This window comes from Desmodus rotundus, chromosome 11 (genome assembly GCF_022682495.2).
Source record: "Desmodus rotundus isolate HL8 chromosome 11, HLdesRot8A.1, whole genome shotgun sequence".
NCBI lineage: Eukaryota > Metazoa > Chordata > Mammalia > Chiroptera > Phyllostomidae > Desmodus > Desmodus rotundus.
The window spans coordinates 41,831,413-41,848,460 of record NC_071397.1 but is presented as its reverse complement, the minus strand read 5'-3'; positions in this window follow the sequence as shown (position 1 = coordinate 41,848,460).

Below are 17,048 nucleotides of genomic sequence, written 5' to 3'. Positions count from 1 at the left end.
TTTCTTAGAAGTCCCCCTGTTTCTTTCTTTTGGCCTTAAGAACTTTTTTTGAGAACTTTTTTGGGGGGTGAACTTTTGACCTAAATACTGAAGACCAGTTTCCATTTGTGGATGCTAAGCAAAGTACCTCCTTTCAGCATTCTGGGAGCTTCTCTTTTATTCATGACTTTTCCCAGCATGGCATTCTAGGAAAAGGCTTTTGAGTAGTGGAGCAACTTGGCAAACATTGTATCAGAAGAAAGAAGGAGACACAAGTTGAGAGAAGATATCCAAGATGTAGGATTTTAATGTCAAATGAAAACCACACACAGTGTTCAGTGTTTTCTCTTGTAAGGTAGGGTAAATAAGAAGGTCAAATGAGATAACACAGTTTTTTTTTCTCAATGTAATATATTTCTTCCTAAACTTGAGGCATTATAGAATTTCATGCAATAAAAATGATGGGGCTTATGGGAAAAATAGAATTGGGTGGAACATTCAACACTTGTATATTCTAGTAAAGAATACTTTCCTGAAAACCTAATAAAAGTTTTAAACATCTTAAGTCCCTAATAAATTTAAAAAATACTATGGTACACAGAGCCCTTCCCCTTGCAGAAAACATGGATTTTGCTTGGTGGAGTGGTGGACTGAAGTGTGGGGCTTCTGAGTTACAGAGAAAAGACAGAAGGAAGGGGAGAGTAGGGTAAAGTGTCATGGCACCAAAGATGTTGTGGTTTGTTTATCCTGTTTCCCTTCTGCATTAACATAAAATGGAAATTCCTCTTTTTCTTCTAAATCTGTGCAAATGGCTCCCAGTGAGGTGGGAGGCCACAGAGAGCTGGCTGCTCTGCTCAGCATTGGAGGCCCGGCTGTTGGTCCATGCAGTTGCCCAAAGACCAGTGACAGCAGATGGCAGCACTGGTGTTGACAGGGGTGTCCACATCAGCATTAGCACCACGACTGGTAGCATCCTCAGCCTTGTTCCAGTGGCTCTGCAACCCTCACTGTTCCTCCTGCTAAACAGCTTTGGGATTTGATGCATTGTCACCGATGGTACTGGTGTTGATTTCCTTAGGCCTTTTGCTTTCATGATATCACCAGTTGTCGTCTTTCTTCCTCTCTGCTTTGTTGTCTTAATCTTCTCTTCCAGATTTAAGGCTTTTCCTTTTCATCTGCTACTCAAATTCATCTACTCAGGATGCTTATTCATGCTTAGAATGTTGCAGTAGATATTTTTAGCAAGAAAATTACATGAATTTGGGAGGAACCATATAGGGTCAAAGCATGTGGGTGAAGTGGGAAAAGAGGGAGATGGTAAAGGGGGGGTATGTTTGTGTTTCCCTTATAACCATTTCATTCAGCTGTTGGGCTTCTTTCGATTTTTTTCTGGAGCTTCTAGATGGTGTAAACCAAATTACCTTGCAAAAAATTATGTATGACCTACCACAATTTTCTGTCTTAGGGATTGTATTCCCTATTTATCCACCTTGTATGAATGGATTGGCACATAACAGATGAGCTCTGTAACCAAAAGAGAGTGTACATGAAAAATGCATACAAACATACCGGACGTATAATAAACAATAAATGTCAGCTAATGATATGTAAATAAACAACACTTTTGAACTGATAGCTGAGACACTTTCAGTAGCATAGCAGAGGTGTACTATGTGGTGAGACTCTCCACTGCATGATTAGTGAAGACAATCAGATACACCCCCGTGGAATGACGTGTGAACCCTGCTCACCCTGGCTCCAAACCTTGGTTTTGCACGTACAGGCAGTGTGACTGCAAACAAACCACTCCGCATCTTCCACTCTCTTATCTCACTTCTGAAAAATGGAGCTATGAAAGCTTGCCTTTCCTCTGTACCCACTTTGGGAATTCCTACCTGTGAATTCTAAATGAGAAACTGCATGGAAAGGTTCTCTGAAAACTGAATTGCTGTGGAAATGTGCAGTTACAATACAGGCATTGATCTAAGAGACCACCATGCAGGAAGGTGAATATTGAGTGCAGGTGTAAAAAGGGCATTTTTCTTCTTCCCACAGGCTTGTCCTTTTTGCTTCCTCATTCCCATCTCAGTGGGATGGCTGATTGTACGCCCTCCATAATTTGATAGACATTGCAGAATTTCTATGTGTGCACATGTTCGTTTCAGCTTGTGTGTCAGTAATGTGAGGGGGAAGTCTCTACCTATAGCCTACTTCAAGCCAAGTCAGGGCAGAGATGGGGAAACTCTACAAACTGTGCAGCTCAACCCCAAATACCTTCCCTGTGAGGTTATAGGCAGTGCCTGACATTCTTCCATCAGGTGCTTTTTAAAAAAAAATTTGGGTAATTAAACAGAAGTGGTGTTAAGGTGATCATACAAGCAGTGTAGTTTCCACATTGTTGTATGGAGCACTCACACTGTTGTGAGTAAGAATGTGGCTGTCCCAAGGCCGCCGTGTCATGAGGAAGTCCAGCCTCTCAGCAAGGCTGTGTGAGATGCTCTGGTGACAGGCCCACCTGAGCTCACGTTCAGGTCATCCCAGCCCAGGTGCTGGGCATGTGAGAGGTGACTCCTGTCCTTAGTGGTCAAGTTACCTTCAGCCTTTGAGTTTCCCAACTGAGGCCAAAGGATAAAGCATTCCTGCTGTGCCCTGTTTGATTTCCTGATATAAATGAATGGTTGCTTTATGCAGCAATACTAACCAGAATGTAGACAACCACAAATGTCCACCTCAGAAAAGGACCACCACATTATCTGAGCACATTTACTTCACTCTACATAACAGACAGATTTAAAATGGTATACAAATAAAAATTAATACAACATCTTCAAGTTGTATGCAGATACAAATTTCTAATTGAATCATGTTTTAAGCAGGGATGTCCAACCTTTTGGTGTCTCTGGGCCGCACTGGAAGAAGAAGAGTTGTCTTGGGCCACACGTTAAATACACAAACAATAAAGAAAACTGATGAGCTAAAAAAAAAGGTTTTAAGTAAATTCACAGCCATCCTGGCCTGCATGTGGCCCATGGGCTGTGGGTTGGGCATCCCTGTAAGAATAGTGCACCTATCCCTAAACCTATGTGCAAACCAAACTGTGGGTTAGCTACTTAAAAATAAGGATTCCAGAGGCCATCTCTGGACCATGGTCAAGCAGCCTCACCAGGTGTGGCAATCAGCACGTCCATGCTCCAAATTGCTGCAGGCTACTCCCAGGTACAGCCCTGGCTAAGAAACATTGACTTTAAAATTCTAATGTGCCATTAATATCAACAGACAGTTGGTGTCAGGTCGATACATTACTGATGAAAAAGCAAAATGTGAAAATACGTGAGTCTTAAGGGTTGGTTAAAGGTTGAAGTTGGCCTTGCATGCAAGTTTTTCAAAGCCCATTTCAGATATGTTAGCAAATTACCAATTCTGCATGAGGAGTTGAGGTAGGAGGGGCAAAGTGTGGCATAATTCAGATATGTTTATTTTTCCAATGCCCTCATTCTTCTTGGTGAAATAAGTTAATTTAGATGGTTATGTGTTGAAGGGTAATAGAGCCACAATTACCATTGTGAATGAATTAGGGATCCTCCAAAAATATTTGAGAACAGCACGTTGTGGAATTGAATTGACACACAACATCAAGTTCCGTTTTGACTTTCTGAGGCCATTGGCGAGCTCAAACACATGCAATACTTCTGCTTGGGGTCTCTCTCTAAGGTTCCTAATAGCTCCATCTTCAGCATTTTCTCCCATTTGGCAGTCTCAGCTGGTCACATGGAGGCCATTCACAGCCACACGTGGTCCTCGTTAGCACTTCATTGCTCTGCATCACAAAGTCTAATACCCAGTTGATTAATTGGATGCTATCAACAGCCTTGGAGTAGACTTACTGAGAAGGCAAGACCACTAAATGAAGGCTGGAGGTGCCATGGTGGAGCATAAAGGATCTGTTTAGGATACTTCTTTCTTATGATGACCGGAGTTGAAGGTGTGGACTTTCCCCCAGAGTGGTAGGTGCCTGCTTAATGATTCCTTCTGCTTAATATAATTGGGAAACACCTTTTCCATTTAAAAATTCATGTTTTGAGGATTTTTTTAAAGAGCCCATAGCAAAAAAAAGTACATGTTGACTTTATTTATTTATTTATTTTAATGACTGGATGGTTGGTATAGATTATGAAAAATAGCTTGGAATTTGGAAAAATTTAAGAACTTTATATGGAGAGACTATTTTGTTTAAAAACACCTCTGTTATAAAAAGGGAAGTTTGATTTTCCAATTCTTAGGGGGGAAGGTGATTAGACTCCAGTGTTCTGGAGAAGCTCAGGACATATCTGACTACAATATTAAGTAGTAATGGATTATATTTGAGAAGGCACATGGGATTTAGCAGCAAAGCAAAAGCTGATGTCATTTGGGTATATGCTAAGCAGCAAGTAGTCCACAGTTTGGGGAATAAGAATCCTAAGCCATGGTGCTGGGGAATATGTGTTGATGGCATCTCAGCTGTGGGCATGAAGGAGCATTTTAGACCCTTGCAGGTGTGTGCACATGCTGCTGGCTCTGACAGGCTGAGGGCTCTTGGGTTTAGGTCTTCAGAAGCACATGCTGTTAAAACATTCTCAGTGAAAGCAATATTACTGTCTAGGGGTACAGATTGTTCTTTGGGGGAGGCAAAAAATATTACCCTTTAAAAAATAGGAAGTATAGATATCCATACAGGGTAGTATATCTGTGGCACTAAAATTTCATTGGGGAGGGCGATTGGAAATAAAAAAGTTTTAAAAGGCTCCTTGAGGAGGCAATAATGAAAACAAGTTTAGGAACACTGGTCTAAATGAAGGGGAAAAGGTATCCCTGACACCAAAGTCCAAATGAGTCAAAGCATTTCCATAGTCTGGAACATTCTTTCCAAGTTCATGTCCAGAAAGGCACAAGCCCATGCTAGGGAATACCATCAGACTCTCATGACTAGTCCTGCTATTTCTCTCCTGTCTTCCCCACAGATGATCCATGTATATTTGGACCAATGGCTTACCTGGAATGGGGACTTCATTTCGGGCTCGATCTTAGAAAATTAGTCTATTCTAGGCCTTTCCACATCTCTGCTTCGCAGAAGATGGCTAGAAATAATGACTGTGCATCTTAACCTTGGAGTGAATGGTGAGTAAAACTTGGAGAGATGTCCCAGGCCATACCTACACTGATGTGCGTTGGTCAAGAAACAGCCAGAATCTACGTTGTCTACTTCCTGCTTCCATCTGCTCAGATGGACCACAGCTCCTCCATAAACCCTTCTCAGTTATTTCTGGGAGCCCCAGGCAAGTTTCTCCCTGCTTGTGGGACTCAGGCTTCTCACATTTTTCTTCTTTGAGTCTGCTCACAGGGTAGTTAAGGGAGGGAACTTGTCCCTGCTCTGTTGCTGGGTCATCCATCCCAAAGTGTCACTAAGCTCCTCACTCTTCACTGCAGCTCCAGAGCTGCCTTAGAAAAGGGACATAGTCCTCCCCTCCTCAGCACTCCTATGGAGCCTTTAGGGTGACCTTCCCTCCATTGTCCTCATCATCTTCATCTGCCTTCCAAATTATTGTTTTTTTAGATTTTTATTTATTTATCTTTAGAGAGCGAGGAAGGGAAGGGGAAAGAAAGGGAGAGAAACATCAATGTGTGGTTGCCTTTCACGAACCCCATACTGGGGACCTGGTCTGGAACCCAGGCCCTGACTGGGAATCTAACTGGTGACCCTTTGGTACGCAGGCCCATGCTCAATCTAGTGAGCTACACCAGCCAGGGCCATCTTCGAAATTCTTAACACAAGATGATTTTCTTCTCACAGGATCACTATGTCCCCATGTGTGTTAGTCCATTTAGGCTGCTATAACAAAATGCTACAGGCCAGGTGGTTTATAAACAACAGATATTTATTTCTCACAATTCTGGAGGCTGGAAATCTAAGACTAGGGTGCCAGCATGGTTGGATGAGGGCCCTCTTCTGGGTTGCAGACCTCTCATTGGATCCTTGCATGGCCAAAGGTCCTGTGAGATCACTTTTGTAAGGGCACTAATCCCATTCATGAGGGCTCTACCCTCATAACTTAACATAGCACAGACTACCTCCTAACACTGTCACATTGGGTTAGGATTCCAATGTGTGAATTTTGGGGGGACACAAAAATTCAGACTGTAGCACCATGCAAATGAGCTCATTCATTAAAAGCTAGGTGAGGGGCTATCCCTGGCTCTCAACCCAGCCTTCTGTCAGTTTAAGCTGTACGAAGACCACCCAACTCCAACTGCATGCTACTGATCAGCTGGTGGATAGTGTCAAATTTGGCAGGAGTTCATGAGCAGTGGGGTGTCCTTTGCTCCAAGGGAACTCATTCATTTGTTAACATTCAGCCTCAAGTTCCCAAAGTTTTCATAGGTTGCTTTTTACTGGGGGAAGTGTTGATACATACACTGGCTCATTTAGAAACTGTAAACACCCAGAGAAAAGGAATGGGAAAGGGAATTTCTGGGAACTTTTAGCAGAGCGCAAGAAACATTTTTAAAGAGTAGCAGGGCATAGTCTTGGTGGTAACGGAGACATCTTAGAGTTGAGAAGAAGCTAGCTAGGGACACGAACTCTTAGGGGACTTCACAGAACCAGGAAGACTAACACAGCAAATGGACAATGACATTTGTGTGTGCTGTTCATGAGAGTCTGATGGTGTTCCCTCCCATGGGCCTGTGCCTTTTTGGACATGAACTGGGAAAGAATGATTCTGACAATAGAAATGCTTTGACTCATTTACACTTGGGTCAGGAATACATTTTCCACTTTTTAAAAAAAGCTTCTTTCAGCATGCCTCAGTCCTCAAGCAGAAGCCGAAACTTCTTTGGTATCATTGGTTTACAACCCTTTGATGAAGTCCATGAGAAGATTTTCTCTGGGGATAAAATCTTTCAAATTCATAATGAAGACAAAGTACAAGTTGGGTTATTATTATAATACACTTCCTTTGTGCCAGCTTTGCTGCACTCTATCTCTATAGAAATGTAGGGTTATTTAAATGTTGGTTTCTTCATTTCTTTAGCTGTGAAATTAACACATCTTCCTGGGGGCTAGAGAAAACTATGATGACCCTAAAGGCAATCAAGGAATAGGTGCTGGAAAAAGAATGAATGCGGTTTGCCTATTTCCAAGAATGATGATATGGCTGTATATATCTCCATCTCTGTCTCCGTCTCCCTCCCCGCCTCCTTCTCTACCTTTACCTTCATCTTTCTATCAGTGCAGGCAGGCATTGACAAGTCAGGGTGGGTGCCTCTGTAGGTACTCTTTATTTGCTAGATTGTGGATAACTGGGGAGAGGGAAGGGCACTTAGGTGGTCTGGAAATGTGTCAACCTTTTAAAAACTGGTATGGCCATCTTGATGAATACTTGCTTAACACTTTTCCTTTATTTAGATTTTCCTTTAATTAGTTTTTTGTTTGTTATGATTTTTATAAGGGACTGGGGACAGGAGATGAAAATAATGATGGTGTTTTGTTTTTTTTTTCTTTATAGTAGACAAATGGACAAGGACAGAAACTTAGGGAGACCTGGGCTGGATGCATGTGGCTAGGGTGAAGAAAGCCATTGTAAGCCCATGGTTTTGTTACTGGATACCTCCTGATTTATACAATCTGTTTGCAAGAGTAACTTATTTGCAACAAGGTACTGTTGGAAAGGGTTTTTGTGTCTCTGCTATTCAAGGCCACCCAGTTCAACAGTGTAAAATTTTCTAAGACGAAGTATGATGCCAGACTCAGTGTTTAGTTATTCAAAGACTCATTGGTCTTCTTAAGAGGGTGAATGGAATTTTAAAAAGTGGGTAAGCCCTTTTTATGCTCCATTTAGTTTAAGCAGTCTAAAAGTGCCAAGAAAATGTTCTCAAGTTTATGGTAGACAACTCTGAGCTTGCTGGGCTGTAATGTTTATCATTTTTCTCTTCATGGTGGGATAGTCTCATGACTTTTCCAGAGGAGTACCATAGAGCTAGTTTTCATTTATAAACTGTAACGAAATCTGAGAGATTGAATGGTGTACTTATATTTCTTTTCTTTGAATTGTACTGCAAGATGTAGTCTTTTATCTTACAATTGCTGGAGTCATATATTGGTTTATGGTTTGAAGTAGAACAGAAGTAGTGTTCATGGTTCAATTAAAGTAAGAAATTTTATTCCTTTTCTTACTGAAAGTGCTGCAGTATAGAGCTGGATCCCACCTGTGAATCCTGGAAAAATTGGTTCTAGTAATAACATTTCCTTCTGTGGGCCACCCACCCCTCTAACATCAGTTCTAATCCATATTCATTATTTTTCATCACTTCTGTCAAAAATTAGTGTTCTCCATTTAAATTCGCCCTCCTGACTGCCTCATACTTGGAATCCCTTCAGCACGTAGTCTGTACCACAGCAATATTGTGATTATAGATTATTTGCTCATTAGACCTGTCCTTCAGAAATGAGCTCTCCTATAGCATTCCATTCATTCAACAAATATTTCATGAGTGTCTGTTATGTGACCTATGTCTCTTGTTCAGTAAGGGCTGAAAAATAGTTGAGTGAATAAATACCCACCAGTCTATTGGTGCTGATCATTCAGCAATGAATGAAAGAAATGAGCTTCCTGACCTTGCAAGGCTTATGATTTGGTGGGGAAAGAAGATAGATGTTAAAAATTACTATTACATAATTGACACTTTATATTATGTATTTTATAATTTTGTAACTAATAACTTAACTATCACTATATAAGAGCTACTAAGGAAAAGTATCTGGTGTGCTGAGAATGTTTAATGGAGAGAGCTACACTGGGAATGTCTGGGAATGACAGCAGGTCTCCTTGAAGAAGTGGCATTTTAAATGAGACCTGAAGGATGGATAACATTATACTGATATAGTTTCTGGGGGGGAGCATTTACACCTCTCCAAATAGTATGGCATCTTTGCATCTCTTGAGTCATGCGCAGTGCCTTGCTTGTACCAAGTAGGTGCTAAACAATGAGAATAAGTAAATCCTAAAAAATGAATTGTGAACACTTATTAAGAACCAGACATTGTGCTGTGTGTATTAGGAAGGGGGTGGGTGGGTGGCAAGGATGTGGTGTGGGGCAGGGAGGAATTTCCTGCAACATTTTATCCAAACATCATGGGCTCTCCCCAGTGCCCTCCCTCACTGTTGCCCCCCTTTCTCTCAGCATGTATCCTTAGCTGCTCCTTTCAGGCAAATTGAGTCCATCGACTTGAACGTCCTCAAATTCCTACCTCCACACTTATAAATGTCCCCTCTCTGCACTTTCCCCCACCCCAACCTTACCACTAATCTCAGGGGCATCTCTTCCCTCTCTCCAGGCTGATTTCTCCACCTTGCTTCTGGTCAGATCTACTCAGACCCCTCTTAGAACCGTGCTCAACCTGTTAAATCCAAAGCAATGCTCATTATTCCTCTTTTTTATGTCCTTGGTTGAATTTGACCTTGTCAACCATATTTTTCATTTTTTTAAATTATATTTTATTGATTGTGCTATTACAGTTTTCCTGGTTTTTCCCCCTTTGCCCCCCTCCACCCAGCACTGCCCACTCTCTCAGGCAATTCCCACACCATTGTTCATGTCCATGGGTTATATATATAAATTCTTTGGCTACTCCATTTCATATACTATATTTATATCCCCATGGCTATTCTGTAACTACCTATTTGTACTTCTTAATCCCTCACCTCTTCACCCATTCCTTCACACCCCCTCCCATCTGGCAACCATCAAAACTCTCTCCATACCTAAGAGTCTGTCTCTGTTCTTCTTGTTTGCTAAGTTTGTTTTTAAGATTCAACTGTTGGTAGATACATATTTGTTGCCACTTTATTGTTCATAGTTTTGATTTTCTTCTTTATCTTAAATAAATCCCTTTAACATTTCATATAATAATGGTTGGCTGATGATGAGCTCCCTTAGTTGTTTTTTTTTTTTTTTGTCTGGGAAGCTGTTTATCTGTCCTTTGATTCTAAAGGATAGCTTTGCTGGGTAGAGCAATCTTGGCTGTGGGTCCCTGCTTTCCATGACTCTGAATATTCTTGCCACTCTTTTCTAGCCTGTCAATTGTAGTTTTCTTAAAGTGCAATCCAACATCAGAGACTCTTTTCTTGATAGCAGAGCCTCTTGGTCTTCCTCCAGCTGGTGAATATTCTGTTCTGTCTCTTGTGTTGGCCCCTCCTCCTTCACTTGCCCCTAATATGGTGGGGAAAACACTCAGTTCCATCCTCTGCCTTATTCTTGCTACAAAGAGATCTCACACTCCCTCTCAACACACTCCCTCTGGCTTAAAACTGTAACCTATATGCATATGGTGCCCACATCCATAGTTCCAGCCCAGAGTTTATTCCTGGTCTCCAAAATCATTTATCCAACCACCTTCTAGATATCCTCACTCATAATAGTGCAATTGTTTCAAATTCAATCTCTTCTAAATTGAGCTCATTTTTTTTTCCCACAAACCAAACCTTCCTATTGTATTCTCTGCCTGGTAAATTACACTGTCCTATACACTGTCATTCCAACTGAAAACTGACAGTCGTCTTTGACTCTGCCCTTTCCTTTTCACCCCATTTCCTAGTTGGTGAATGAATTGTGCACATTCTCAAAGTCTCTCTTTTATGTCTCTCCCATGTCTTCTGCTACTGATTTATTTCAGGCTTTCCTCATTTCTTACCTGGATCATTGCAATGGCCTTCTAACTGGGACCCCTCCCTTCAGTCTTGGAAGTCTCCAACCCATCCTCCATGCTGCCATTAGGGTGAGTTTTCCAAGATACAAATCTGACCATGTCTCTCTCACTTTAACCCTTTCAATGATTCTCCATTCTTAAGGATAAGCTCCAAACTCTTTAGATGGTTTTCAAGATCTTTCATATCTAGACTTTGTCCCTATTCTGGTCTTACCTTTTTCTTTTCTTTTATTTGTTTATTTATTTTTAATTTTTATTGCTGTTCAGTTACAGTTGTCTGCATTTTCTCCCCACCCCTCCACTCCACCTCAGCCAAACCCACCTCCCACCTCCCCTTTGATTTTGTCCATGTGTCCTTTATAGTAGTTCCTGAAAACTCCTCTCCCCATCATCCCTTCCCCACTCCTCTCTGGTTATTGTTAGATTGTTCTTAACTTCAATGTTTCTGGTTATATTTTGTTTGCTTTTTTCTTTTGTTGATTATGTTCCAGTTAAAGGTGAGATCATATGGTATTTGTCCCTCATGGCCTGGTTTATTTCACTTAGCATAATACAACTGCCCTTTGACCCAGCAATTCCACTGCTGGGATTATACCCTGAGAACCCTGAAACACCAATCCAAAAGAACCTATGCACCCCAATGTTCATAGCAGCACAATTTGCAATAGCCAAGTACTGGAAGCAACCTAAGTGCCCATCAGCAAATGAGTGGATCAAAAAACTATGGTACATTTACACAATGGAATTCTACGCAGCAGAGAGAAAGAAGGAGCTTATACCCTTTGCGACAGCATGGATGGCCTTACCTTTTTCTATGTTTCACCATACACTATAGTTCCTTGTACTATCTCAGGATTCCATGCTCTGCACTTGTGTCTTCCTGTGTTTGGAAAGCTGTTTTCTCTTTTGACTGCCACATAAAAATTTGAGCTCTTCTTAAAATTTAGTGCACAGACCAAGCATTTCTCAGGCTTAAGACCGTATGCATGTCTGTATGTATGTGATTGATATAATTCACTAGTAGGTGCCCAGGATGCAAACCCAACTAATTTAAGATTTGGGGAGAGATATGTATATTTTCTAAGACTTTTGAGATCCTTTAGTTATGCATATATCATCCTTCTTAAATTATCAGGAACTGCAACACAAGGCTACTAACACACTGGTTAAGAATTCTGCCACATACTAGGCCCTCAGTAAAATCTGATGGTTGACCAACTATCTGACATCTAATATAGCAGGCCAAAATGCTTTTATAAGTCCACAGTTCAAAGGAAGTGGATTGGGAGCAGGGCACAAATCTGTGAAAATGGCTCCCCAAAAAGAGTAAAGGAAAAATAGGATGCTTTAGGGTTGTTGTTTGTTTCTTCCCTCAATGTCTTGGAATATTGGTAGAGTCAAGTGAACTCCGGCCATCAGATGGCAAATACCTGTGTAGCTAGGGTTGTGGGTAGAACTGGGTCTTCCTGACTACTCTGTGCCCTCTCTGATTTGGAAAAAGTGAAAACACAAGTTGAAGGGAAAGTTTATTATCTTAAAGTTATCTCCTAGCTATCTCTTTATTTCTCTTATATTTCTCTTAGTGAAGACAAAAGAGAAGGTGGTATGAGAAGAAAACAGACACATCTCCAACTCTGAGGACACACAAGTTCCTGAGAATAAGTCTGTGTAGTGATTTTGAGATTGTCTGCTTAACCTCAGTAAGGCCCTAGAAATGTAGCTGGTGCTTCTTTCTAGCTGGCAGAGCAAAAGGCGGTTGGGGTAGAGATGAAAGCCAGCTTTAATAAATGGAATAGAAGGCTTGACTCTTTCTAAATGTGCTGTGCAATTTGCTAGTAAAAGCACTTATTTATTTTAGCAAAGCCTTAGGTTTAGCCAGATTTTGGTTTTATAGGTTTAATGTAATATCAGCATCATTTATTGTAATGTAGCTCTTAAAGTTTTTGACCTTCAGAAGAAATAAAATAGGAAATATATTGGACATATAAAAAGTGAAGTACAAGTTTTCAGTGGAAATTTAACAGGAAGGAGTAAGTTGGAAGCAGATTTCGACTTTGTTCTCAAATTAATTTTAACCTGAGAGAGTTTCTAGAGTAACAAATGCATTTGTTTGGCTGTGTCAAAGGTTAAACTCTAGGCAGGCAGTCAAACAAACTCCCTAATCCTTTTAGGTTTCCTCCGGAGAACAGGAAAAAGAAATCAGGGGACTTGGTAGGGTTGCTCTGGAGAATACTTTTAAATTACTGTGACTTTGAAGTGGAGCTCCTGTTGATCCTACCAAATCTCTACTAGAGGAGAATTGCTGCCACCTAATTGCTGAGGTTTAAAAGTGTTACACAGCCCAAATGCCTTTTGCTGGAATGACTTCAGAAAGTCTGCTCTCACCATCAGGGCTCCTTCTTGGCAGCACGTACCTGGATCACTTGCGTCCTGCACTCTCACCTGCCTTGTTGCAGGATTTCCTTTGAATCCATCAGATGGGGAATCTTGCATGTCTAAGGAATCTCAGCTGAGGGTCAGTCGGTCCACCTGGCTTCCTCTCAGGAATCCATTTACAGTTCCAGAATTGCCAACAATTTCTTTACCCACAGCTCAAACAACCTAGGGTTTTCCAAAACCTTTGCAGAGGTGAAACCATATTAGTTTGATTTTCTGGGTTTCAATTTCCCTCAGAAGTCCAGGGTGGCTCATGTTCAGTTCGAGGGGCATAAATTAGCACCTGAGGAGGCCTCCCCACAAGGAGGCCTTGAAGGCTGGAAGAGCTGGCTTTGTGCTCGGCCATCCAGCCCAGGTGACTGTGTTCTCCCCAGAACACTCAATAGACACTGGTGTGTACACCATAAGGCTGACTGCTTTGTTTGTAGTGAGAAATGTCCCTGGAGGCTGGACCCTTGCAACTCAGCAAGTACTTTCACTCTGAAAGGTAGGGAAAGAGCAAGAATGGTGAGAATCAGGAGCACACAGAATTTTTTTTTCCCCAGGCCATGGGGTGCCTCTCAATGGAGGGTGCTTCTTTAGTCCTCAGATTTGTTCCTTTTTATAATTCGGTTCTCTCCTTCCTTGAGAGGGTTGAATAAACCTTGACAAATTTTTCCTCTTTAGTTAAGAGTTAGTTCACACATACTTTCTTCAGGTAAGTTGATGCCACTGATCAGACTGAAGATTTGTTTACATTTCACTAAGAGCAAATTGTTTTTTTCCAGCTTCTCTCCTGTTTTTCAGGTGGAAGAGACAGCCTGCTGCAGATATCAGATGTCATTTGCCATGTGTTTCCTGGAAACTAGTTCAGTATTTGAGAGTCATTCCCCGTGTACCAACCACAGTGTATATGTGCAGATTTTAATGAAAGTGAATCACAGTATACTTTATTTTGAGGATTTTGCAACCCAACTGGCAATAATAAGATGCTAAAAACAGGTTAGAAAATGTCTGTCTTAGAATAATTACAAAATAATTGAAAAACTTTTCATTTGGAAAACTCAAAAGGGATATTGAAACTTTTAAAAGACAGAACGGGAGATAGTACCACATTCATAATAGTGAAATAAGCAAACAGAAAATGTCAAATGTCAAAACATAGTTGAGGAAAACCATAAGACATCCTGAAAATCATGAAAGTGGGCGTAATTAAATGGAAACGCATGTATGCAGACACCAATTTACATATATATTTTTCTGAACCATTTGAGAAGAGTGATACATATCAGGCCACTTTACCTGATAATAATTCATAAGAACAAGAATATTCTCATGTGTGTCCACAATATCAGTGTCAAATTTAGGACATTTATTGGGGGTTTTTTTTTTGGCACATTTATTGTGGATACAGTGCTTTAATGTATAATCCACATTCCAGTTCTGTCAATTATCTCAACAGTGTCCTTCCCCACAGTGACCTGCCTCCCCCAACACAGTATGCCACATGGAAGCACTGGTTTTTAGCTGTGATAGTTCTTTTGTTGTCTGTTTCTGCTTTTGGGTCATTTACATATTTTGAAGACAATGGGCCAGTAATTTTAAGAATGTCTCTGAATTTTGGATTTCTATGATTTCTCCTGATTAGATTCAGATTATATTCTTTTTTTGGTTGATATGATAGATTTTTTAAAATTATATTTTATTGATTATGCCATTACAGTTGTCCCAATTTAAACCTCTTTGCCCACCTCCACCCAGCACTGCCCACTCCCTCAGGCAATCCGCCCTCCATTGTTCATGTCCATGGGTCATGTGTGTAAGTTCTTTGGCTACTCCATTTCCTATATTGCACTTTATATCCACATGGCTATTCTGTAAGTACCTATCTGTACTTCTTAATCCCTTCACCTCTTCACTCATTCCCCTACACCTGCCTCCCATCTGGCAACCATCAAAACGCTCTCTGTATCCATGACTCTGTTCTTGTTTCTTAGTTTGTTTTATAGATTCAATTGTTGATAGAAATGTACTTGTTGCCATTTTATTGTTCATAGTTTTGATCTTCTTTTTTTCTTAAATAAGTCCCTTTAACATTTCATATTATAATGGCGATGAATTCCTTTAGTTTTTGAGTGTTGTTAGGATAACAGGATAACCATGAGGAAAAGATACAATACACCAGGATAAATTCTAAGTGTATTAGAGATTTACTATAAAAGTTAAACTTTATAATTACTAGGTGAAGAAATGGGTGAGAAAATATTCCATATGATTCAAAACCCATAAGCAGTATGAGTTGATAAATATGTAGGATAAAATCATTTTTGTGCGCTCCTTCCAGATAACATTCATGGTAAGCTGACAAAATATTTGCAAACTCTAGCACAAATAAAGAATTAATATCATATTATTTAAAGGGCTTCTAAAAAATTTTAAAAAACCAACAATTCTATAGAAAAATACAGATATTGGCAACTTAGAGCAAAAGAAATTCAAACAGCCTTTAGGAATGTGAAAAGGTAGTTAGTCTTACTTCTAATAAGAGAAATGTAAATTAAAACTACACTGATATACAACTTCTCAGCTTTCACACTGGCAAAACTTCAAAAGTTTTACATTAGGAACTCCCAGTTTGTTTAAAAATAAGTACTCTTGGGCATTATTAGCGGGAATGCAAACTATCACAGAATTTTGACAATATCTAGAAAAGCTACACATTCATTCATTCTTTTGTCAAGCAATCCCACTTCTAAGAAACTATCACAAAGACACAATCTATCTGCAAAATTATGTTCTCAAGTTATGCACAAGCATAACTTGGAGCAGTATTTGCAATGGCAAAAGACTGGAGGCAATCTATGTGTGCATCAATAGGAGACTAGTTGAATAATTTATAACACAGCTACCCAATGGAGTACAATACTATGTGGCTGTAAAAAAAAAATAAAGAGTACTATATAACTATAAAAACAGATTAAAGCCTCGACTTTAATCTATGGTGGGGAGGGGTGTGGTCATTGGTTCGATTCCCAGTTGGTCAGGTACATGCCTGGGTTCTGTGTTGCAGGCCAGGTCCCCAGTTGGGGGCATGCAAGAGGCAACAGATGGGTGTTTCTCTCTCACACTAATGTTTGTCTCCTTCTCTTTCTCCCTCCCTTCTCCTCTCTCTAAAAATAAATAAAATCTTTTAAAAAACAAATTAAAAATTAGGAGTCCTGTGTAACCATAATAACAGGTTAAAGTAAATAAGTGTGTGTATATATTTTCACATAGTGATTTTCACACAGGTTATATTGTTAATATTAAGCGAAAAAAGCAAGGTGGAGAAAAATGATCAAAGAAAGGGGACTGATGACTACAATAGATTGAAATATGCAAAATGCTTTTAAATTTATGGGTTCATGATAGTATGTAAAGGTAAAAACAGAAGAAGCCTTTTGAGGATGCTAGGGAACTCATTCTTTGGAAAATTGATAAAGGGAAACAATCAAACATTTTACCTTTTCTGTGCAAAGTGTGCCTCTTGGCAGTCAAATAGTTGATGAACAACCATCTTCTTTAAAGAAGTACTCAAGCTAGGCCAATATCGCTGATGAACATAGACGCTAAAATTCTCAACAAAATATTAGCAAACCGCATCCAGCAATACATTAAAAAGATCATCCACCATGACCAAGTGGGATTCATCCCAGGGATGCAAGGATGGTACAATATTCTCAAATCAATAAATATAATACATCACATCAACAACAGCAAAGACAAAAATCACATGATCATATCAATAGATGTGGAAAAAGCGTTCCATAAGATACAGCACCCATTTCTGATAAAAACACTCAGCAAAGTGGGAATAAAGGGAGCAGTCCTCAACATAATAAAGGCCATATATGAGAGACCTACAGCCAAC